At 39.6% G+C, this 9,379-nt stretch overlaps 1 pseudogene; it reads left to right on the top strand.

Moving 5' to 3' along the window:
• Positions 1–625: 625 nt before the first annotated feature.
• Positions 626–4,533, top strand: LOC144337084 (uncharacterized; annotated as a pseudogene).
• The last annotated feature ends 4,846 nt before the right edge of the window (positions 4,534–9,379 follow it).

The following is a 9,379-nucleotide window of genomic DNA, read 5'->3' as shown; positions in this document are numbered from 1 at the left end:
TACAGCTTTCCACTCAAGAAGCCTTTCGCTAAGCCTGTTCTTGTGGAATTTGGAAAGTGATATTTCGATGCCCATAGAGGGCTACGGTGTGTGTAAAAGGAAATATCCTCAGATGAAATCTGGAAAGAAGCTTTCTGAGAAACTGTTTAGTGTTCTGTAAATTCATCTCACAGAGTTACAGCTTTCCCCTCAAGAAGCCGTTCGCTAAGCCTGTTCTTATGGAATTTGCAAAGTGATATTTGGAAGCCCATAGAGGGCTATGGTGAAAAAGAAAATATACTCAGAGAAAAACTGGAAAGAAGCTTTCTGAGAAACTGCTTTGTGATATGTGACTTCCACTCACAGAGTTACAACTGTATTTCTTCGATCTGTTTGCTAGCCTTATTTCTGTGGAATCTGAGAACTGATATTTCGGATACCTTTGAAGATGTGGAATCTAAGAACTGGTATTTCGGATCCCTTTGAAGACTATAGCGCCAAAGGAAATATCCTCCGATAACAAAGGGAAAGAAGCTTTCTGAGACACTTATTTGTGTACTGTGAAATCATCTCACAGAGTTACAGCTTTCGGTCAAGGAATCTTTCGATAAGCCAGTTCTTGTGGAATTTGCAAAGTGATATATCGATGCCCAGAGAGGGTATGGTGAAAAATTAAATATCCACAGATGAAATCTGGAAAGAAGCTTTCTGAGAAACTGCTTAGTGTTCTGTCAATTCATCTCACCGAGTTACAGCTTTTCCCTCAAGAAGCCGTTCGCTAAGCCTGTTCTTGTGTAATTTGCAAACTGATATTTGGAAGCCTATAGAGGGCTATGGTGAAAAAGAAAATATCCTCAGAGAAAAACTGGAAAGAAGCTTTCTGAGAAACTGCTTTGTCATGTGTGACTTCCACTCACAGAGTTACATCTGTATTTCGTGGATCTGTTTGCTAGCCCGATTTCTGTGGAATCTGAGAACTGATATTTCGGATCCCTTTGAAGTTTATAGGGCCAAAGGAAATATCCTCCGGAAACAAAGGTAAAGAAGGTTTCTGAGAAACTTCTTTGTGTTCTGTGAAATCATCTCACAGAGTTACAGCTTTCGGTCAAGAAGCCTTTCGCTAAGTCTGATCTTGTGGAATTTGCAAAGTGATATTTCGATACCCATAGAGGGCTACGTTGAAAAAGGAAATATCCTCAGATGAAATCTGGAAAGAAGCTTTCTGAGAAACTTCTTAGTGTTCTGTTAATTCATCTCACAGAGTTACAGCTTTCCCCTCAGAAGCCGTTCGCTAAGCCTGTTTTGTGGAATTTGCAAAGTGATATATGGAAGCCCATAGAGGGCTATGGTGAAAAAGAAAATATCCTCAGAGAAAAACTGGAAAGAAGCTTTCTGAGAAACTGTTTTGTCATATGTGACTTCCATTAACAGAGTTACATCTGCATTTCGTGGATCCGTTTGCTAGCCCGATTTCTGTGGAATCTGAGAACTGATATTTCGCATCCCTTTGAAGACTATAGGGCCAATGGAAATATCCTTCGATAACAAAGAGAAAGAAGCTTTCTCAGAAACTTCTTTGTGTTCTGTGAATTCATCTCACCGAGTTACAGCTTTTGGTCAAGAAGCCTTTCGCTAAGCCTGTTCTTGTGGAATTTGCAAAGTGATATTTCAATTCCCATAGAGGGCTACGTTGAAAAAGGAAATATCCTCAGATGAAATCTGGAAAGAAGCTTTCTGAGAAACTGCTTTGTGATGTGTGACTTCCACTCACAGAGTTACAGCTGTATTTGGTGTATCTGTTTGCAATCGTTATTTCTGTGGAATCTGAGAACGGATATTTTGGATCCCTTTTAAGACTAGTGGGACAAAGGAAATATCCTCCGAAAACAAAGAGAAATAAGCTTTCTGAGAAACTTCTTTGTGTTCTGTGAAATCATCTCACAGAGTTACAGCTTACCCCTCAAGAAGCCATTCCCTAAGACTGTTCTTATGGAATTTGCAAAGTGATATTTGGAAGCCCATGGAGGGCTATGGTGAAAAAGGAAATATCCTCAGATGAAAACTGGAAAGAAGCTTTCTGAGAAACTGCTTAGTGTTCTGTTAATTCATCTCACAGAGTTACAGCTTTCCAATCAAGAAGCCGTTTGCTAAGCCTCTACTTGTGGAATTTGCAAAGTGATATTTGGAAGCCCTTACAGGGCTATGGTGAAAAAGAAAATATACTCAGATAAAAACTGGAAAGAAGTTTTCTGAGAAATTGCTCTGTGATGTGTGACTTCCACTCACAGAGTTACAGCTTTATTTTGTGTATCTGTTTACTAGCCTTATTTCTGTGGAATCTGAGAACGGATATTTCGGATCCCTTTGAAGACTATAGGGACAAAGGAAATATCCTCCGATAACAAAGAGAAAGAAGGTTTCTGAGAAACTTCTTCGTGTTCTGTGAAATCCTCTCACAGAGTTACAGCTTTCCCCTCAAGAACCCTTTCCCTAAGACTGTTCTTGTGGAATTTGCAAAGTGATATTTGGAAGCCCATGGAGGGCTCTTTTGAAAAAGAAATATCCTCAGATGAAAGCTGGAAAGAAGCTTTCTGAGAAACTATTTAGTGTTCTGTTAATTCATCTCAGAGAGTTATACCTTTCCCTTCAAGAAGCCGTTTGCTAAGCCTGTTCTTGTGGAATTTGCAAAGTGATATTTGGAGGCCCATAGAGGTCTATGGTGAAAAAGAAAATATCCTCAGAGAAAAACTGGAAAGAAGTTTTCTGAGAAACTGCTCTGTTATGTGTGACTTCCACTCACAGAGTTACAGCTGTATTTCGTGGATCTGTTTGCTAGCCTTCTTTCTGTGGACTCTGAGAACTGATATTTCAGATCCCTTTGAAGACTATAGCGACAAAGGAAATATCCTCCGATAACAAAGAGAAAGAAGCTTTCTGAGAAACTTCTTTGTGTTCTGTGAAATCATCTCACAGAGTTACAGCTTTCCTCACAAGAAGCCTTTCGCTAAGACTGTTCTTGTGGAATTTGCAAAGTGATATTTGGAAGCCCATGGAGGGCTATGGTGAAAAAGGAAATATCCTCAGATGAAAACTGGAAAGAAGCTTTCTGAGACACTTCTTTGTGTTCTGTGAAATCCTCTCACAGAGTTACAGCTTTCCCCTCAAGTAGCCTTTCGCTAAGTCTGTTCTTGTGGAATTTGCAAAGTGATATTTGGGAGCCCATGGAGGGCTGTTGTGAAAAAGGAAATATCCTCAGAAGAAAACTGGAAAGAAGCTTACTGAGAAACTTCTTTGTGTTCTCTGATATCCTCTCAAAGAGTTACAGCTTTCCCCTCAAGAAGCCTTTCGCTAAAGCTGTTCTTGTGGAATTTGCAAAGTGATATTTGGAATCCCATGGAGGGCTATGGTGAAAAAGGAAATATCCACAGATGTAAACTGGAAAGAAGCTTTCTGAGAAACTGCTTAGTATTCTGTTACTTCATCTCAAAGAGTTACAACTTTCCTCTCAAGAAGCCTTTCGCTAAGCCTGTTCTTGAGGAATTTGAAAAGTGGAATTTGGAAGCCCATAGAGGCCTATGTTGAAAAAGAAAATATCCTCAGGGAAAAACTGGAAAGAAGCTTTCTGAGAAACTGCTTTGTGATGTGTGACTTCCACTCACAGAGTTACAGCTGTATTTCGTGGATCTGTTTGCTAGACTTATTTCTGTGGGATCTGGGAACGGACATTTCTTATCCCTTTGAAGTCTATAGGGTCAAAGGAAATATCCTCCGATAACAAAGAGAAAGAAGCTTTCTGAGAAACTTCTTTGTGTTCTGTGAAATCATCTTACAGAGTTAGAGCTTTGTTCTCAAGCAGCCTTTCGCTAAGACTGTTCTTGTGGAATTTGCAAAGTGATATTTGGAAGCCCATGGAGGGCTGTGGTGAAAAAGGAAATATCCTCAGAAGAAAAGTGGAAAGAAGCTTTCGGAGAAACTTCTTTGTGTTCTCTGAAATCCTCTCCCAGAGTTACAGCTTTCAACTCAAGAAGCCTTTCGCTAAGAGTGTTCTTCTGGAATTTGGAAAGTGATATTTGGAAGCCCTTTCGGGGCTATGGTGAAAAAGGAAATATCATCAGATGTAAACTGGAAAGAAGCTTTTTGAGAAACTGCTTAGTGTTCTGTTAATTCATCTCCCAGAGTTTCAGCTTTCCCCTCAAGAAGCCGTTCGCTAAGCCTGTTCTCGTGGAATTTGCAAAGTGATATTTTGAAGCCCATAGAGTGCTATGTTGAAAAAGGAAATATTATCAGAAAAAAAACTGGAAGGAAGATTTCTGAGAAACTGCTTTGTGATGTGTGACTTCCACTCACAGTGTTACAGCTGTATTTCGTGGATCTGTTTGCTAGCCTTATTACTGTGGAATCTGCGAACGGATTTTTTGAATCACTTTGAAGACTACAGGGCCAAAGAAAATATCCTCCGATAACAAAGAGAAAGAAGCTTTTTGGGAAAATTCCTTGTGTTCTGTGAAATCCTCTCACAGAGTTACAGTTTTCCCTAAAGATGCCTTTCGGTAAGCCTGTTCTTGTTGAATTTGCAAAGTGATATTTGGAATCCCATGGAGGGCTATGGTGAAAAGGTAATATCATCAGATGAAAACAGGAAAGAAGCTTTTTGTGAAACTGCTTAGTGTTCTGTTACTTCATCTCACAGAGTTATAGCTTTCCCCTCAAGAATCCGTTCGCTAAGGCTGTTCTCGTGGAATTTGGGAAGTTATATTTGGAAGCCCTTAGAGTGCTATTGTGAAAAAGAAAATATTATCAGAGAAAAACTGGAAGGAAGCTTTCTGAGAAACTACTTTGTGATGTGTGATTTCCACTCACAGAGTTACAGCTGTATTTTGGGAATCTGTTTGCTAGCCTTACTCCTTTGGAATCTGAGAACGGAATTTTCGGATCACTTTGAAGACTATAGGGCCAAAGGAAATATCCTCCGAGAACAAAGAGAAAGAAGCTTTCTGAGAAACTTCTTTGTGTTCTGTGAAATACTCTCACCGAGTTTCAGCTTTCCCCTCAAGAAGACTTTCTCTAAGACTGTTCTTGTGGAATTTGCAAAGTGATATTTGGAAGCCCATGGAGGTCTATGGTGAAAAAGGAAATACCCAAAGACCAAAACTGGAAGGATGCTTTTTGAGAACCTGCTAAGTGTTCTGTTAATTCATCTCACAGAATTACAGCTTTCCCCTCAAAAATCCGTTCACTCAGCCTGTTCTCGTGGAATTTTCAAAGTGATATTTTTAATCCCATAGAGGGCTATGGTGAAAAAGAAAATATCCTCAGATGGAAAATGGAAAGAAGCTTTGTGAGAATCTTCTTTGTGTTCTGTGAAATCCTCTCACACAGTTACAGCTTTCCCCTGAAGAAGCCTTTCGCCAACACTGTTCTTGTGGGATTTGCAAAGTGATATTTGGAAGCCCATGGAGGTCTATGGTGAAAAAGGAAATACCCTCAGATGAAAACTGGAAAAGCTTTTTGAGAAACTGCTTAGTGTTCTGTTAATTCATCTCACAGAGTTACAGCTTTCCTCTCAAGAAGCCGTTCGCTAAGCCTGTTCTCGTGGAATTTGCAAAGAGTTATTTTTAAGCCCACAGAGGGCTATGGTGAAAAAGAAAATATTATCAGAGAAAAACTGGAAAGGAGCTTTCTGAGAAACTGCTTTCCGATGTGTGACTTCCACTCAGAGAGTTACAGCTTTATTTCCTAGATCTCTTGGCCAGCCATTTTTCTGAGGAATCTGAGAATGGATTTTTCGGTTCACTGTGAAGACCACAGGGCCATAGGAAATATCCTCCGATAACAAAGAGAAAGAATCTTTCTGAGAAACTTCTTCACGTTCTGTGAAATTCTGTCACAGAGTTACAGATTTCCCCTCAAGAAGCCTTTCTCTAAGATTGTTCTTGTGGAATTTGCAAAGTGATATTTGGAAGCCCATGGATGGCTGTGGTGAAAAAGGAAATATCCTCAGATTAAAACTGCAAAGAAGTTTCTCAGAAACTGCTAAGTGTTCTGTCAATTCATCTCACAGAGTTACAGCTTTCCCCTCAAGAAGCAGTTCGCTAAGTCTGTTCTTGTGGAATTTGCAAAGTGATATTTGGAAGCCCTTAGAGGGCAATGGTGAAAAAGAAGATATCCTCAGAGAAAAACTGGAAAGAAGCTTTCTGAGAAAGTGCTTTGTGATGTGTGACTTCCACTCACAGAGTTACAGCTGAATTTCGTGGAACTGTTTCCTAACCTTATTTCTGCGGAATCTGAGAACTGATATTTCGGATCCCTTTAAAGTCTATGGGGCCAAAGGAAATATCCTAGATAACAAAGAGAAAGAAGCTTTCTGAGAAACTTCTTTGTGTTCTGTGAAATCATTTCACAGAGTTACAGCTTTCCCCTTCAGAAGCCTTTCACTAAGACTGTTCTTGTGGAATTTGCAAAGTGATATTTGGAAGCCCTAAGAGGGCTGTGGTGAAGAAGGAAATATCGTCAGATGAAAACTGGGAAGAAGTTTTCTGAGAAATTTCTTTGTATTCTGTGTAATCCTCTTACAGAGTTACATCTTTCTCCTCAAGAAGCCTTTCGTTAAGACTGTTCTGGTGGAATTCGCAAAGTGATATTTGGAAGCCCATGGAGGGCTAGGTTGAAAAAGGAAATAACCCCAGATGAAAATTGTAAAGAAGCTTTTTGGGAAACTTTTTAGTGTTCTGTTAATTCATCTCACAGAATTACAGCTTTCCCCTCAAGAAGCTGTTCGCTAAGCCTGTTCTCGTGGAATTTGCAACGTGAAGTTTTTAAAGCCCATAGATGGCTATGGTGAAAAAGAAAATTTTTTCAGAGAAAAACTGTAAAGAAGCTTTCTGAGAAACTGCTTTATGATGTGTGACTTCCACTCACAGAGTTACAGCAGTATTTCGTTGATCTGTCTGCTACCCTTATTTCTGTGGAATCCTAGAATGGATATTTCGAAACCCTTTGAAGACTATAGAGCCAAAGGAAATATCCTCCGATAACAATGAGACAAAAGGTTTCTGAGAAACTTCTTTGTGTTCTGTGAAATCATCTCACAGAGTTACAGCTTTCCCATCAACAAGCATTTCGCTAAGCCTGTTCTCGAGGAATTTGCAAAGTGATATTTTTAAGCCCATAGAAGACTATGGTGAAAAAGAAAATATTATCATAGAAAAATTGAAAAGAAGCTTTCTGAGAAACTGCTTTGTTATGTGTGACTTCCACTCACAGTGTTACATCTGTATTTCATGGATCTGTTTGCTACCCTTATTTCTGTAGAATCTCAGAACGGATTTTTCGGTTTACTTTGAAGACTACAAGGCCAAAGGAAATATCCTCCGATAACAAAGAGAAAGAAGCTTTCTGAGAAACTACTTCATGTTCTGTGAAATCCTCTCACAGAGTTACAGTTTTCCCCTCAAGAAGCCTTTCGCTAAGACTGTTCTTGTGGAATCTGCAAAGTGATATTTGGAAGCCCATGGATGGCTGTGGTGAAAAAGAAAATACCCTCAGAAGACAACTGGAAAGAAGCTTTCTGAGAAACTTCTTTGTGTTCTGTGAAATCCTCTCAAAGAGTTACGGCTTTGCCCTAAAGCAGCCTTTCGCTAAGGCTGTTCTTGTGGAATTTGCAAAGTGATATTTGGAAGCCCATGGAGGGCTACGTTGAAAAAGGAAATATCCACAGATGAAAACTGGAAAGAAGCTCTCTGAGAAACTGCTTAGTGTTCTGTTACTTCATCTCAAACTGTTACAGCTTTCCCCTCAAGAAGCCGATCGCTAAGCCTATTCTTGTGGAATTTGAAAAGTGGAATTTGGAAGCCCATAGAGGCCTATGGTGAAAAAGAAAATATCTTCGGAGAAAAACTGGAAAGAAGCTTTCTGAGAAACTCCTTTGTGATATGTGACTTCCACTCTCAGAGTTACAGCTGTATTTCGTGGATCTGTTTGCTAGACTTATTTCTGTGGAATCTGAGAAGGGACATTTCTAATCCCTTTGAAGTCTATAGGGCCAAAGGAAATATCCTCCGATAACAAAGAGAAAGAAGCTTTCTGAGAAACTTCTTTGTGTTCTGTGAAATCATCTCACAGAGTTACAGCTTTCCTCTCAAAAAGAGTTTCGCTAAGACTGTTCTTGTGGAATTTGCAAAGTGACATTTGGCAGCTCGGTGAGGGCTATGGTGAAAAGGAAATATCCTCATAGAAAAACTGGAAAGAATCTTTCTGAGAAACTGCTTAGTGTTCTGTTAATTCATCTCACAGAGTTACAGCTTTCCCCTCAAGAAGCCTTTCGCTAAGAGAGTTCTTGTGGAATTTGCAAAGTGATATTTGGAAGCCCATGAAGGACTGGGGTGAAAAATTAAATATCCTCAGATGAAAACTGGAAACAAGCTTTCGGAGAAACTTCTTGGTGTTCTGTAAAATCCTCTCAGAGTGACAGCTTTCACTTCAAGAAGCCTTTCGCTAAGCGTGTTCTTGTGGAATTTTCAAAGTGATATTTTTAAGCCCATAGAGGGCTAAGTTGAAAAAGAAAATATCCTCAGATGAAAACTGGAAGGAAGCTTTCTGAGGAACTGCTTAGTGTTCTGTCACTTCATCTCACAGAGTTACAGCTTTCATCTCAAGAAGCCGTTCGCTAAGCCTGTTCTCGTGGAATTTGCAAAGTGATATTTGGAAGCCCATAGTGGGCTGTGGTGAAAAAGAAAATATCCTCAGAGAAAAACTGGAAAGAAGCTTTCTGAGAAACCGCTTTGTCTTGTGTGACTTCCACTCACAGAGTTACATCTGTGTTTCGTGGATCTGTCTGTTAGCCTGATTTCTGTGGAATCTAAGAACGGATGTTTCTGATCCCTTTCAAGACTATAGGGCCAAAGGAAATATCCTCTTATAACAAAGAGAAAGAAGTTTTCTGAGAAAATTCTTCGTGTTCTGTGAAATCATCTCACAGAGTTACAGCTTTCGGTAAAGAAGCCTTTTGCTAAGCCTGATCTTGTGGAATTTGCAGTGATATTTCGATGCCCATAGATGGCTACGGTGAAAAAGGAAATATCCTCAGATGAAATCTGGAAAGAACCTTTCTGAGAAACTGCTTAGTATTCTGTTGATTCATCTCGCAGAGTTACAGCTTTCCCCTCAAGAAGCCGTTCGCTAAGCCTGTTCTTGTGGAATTTACAAAGTGATTTTTGGAAGCCCTTAGAGGGCTATGGAGAAAAAGAAAATATCCTCAGAGAAAAACTGGAAAGAAGCTTTCTGAGAAACTGCTTTGTTATGTGTGACTTCCACTCAGAGTTACATCTGTATTTCGTGTATCTGTTTACTATCCTGATTTCTGTGGAATATCAGAACTGATATTTCTGATCCCTTTGAAGAC

This window comes from Macaca mulatta, chromosome 19 (genome assembly GCF_049350105.2).
Source record: "Macaca mulatta isolate MMU2019108-1 chromosome 19, T2T-MMU8v2.0, whole genome shotgun sequence".
Classification (NCBI taxonomy): Eukaryota; Metazoa; Chordata; class Mammalia; order Primates; family Cercopithecidae; genus Macaca; species Macaca mulatta.
This window is presented reverse-complemented; position numbering and strand designations above follow the sequence as displayed.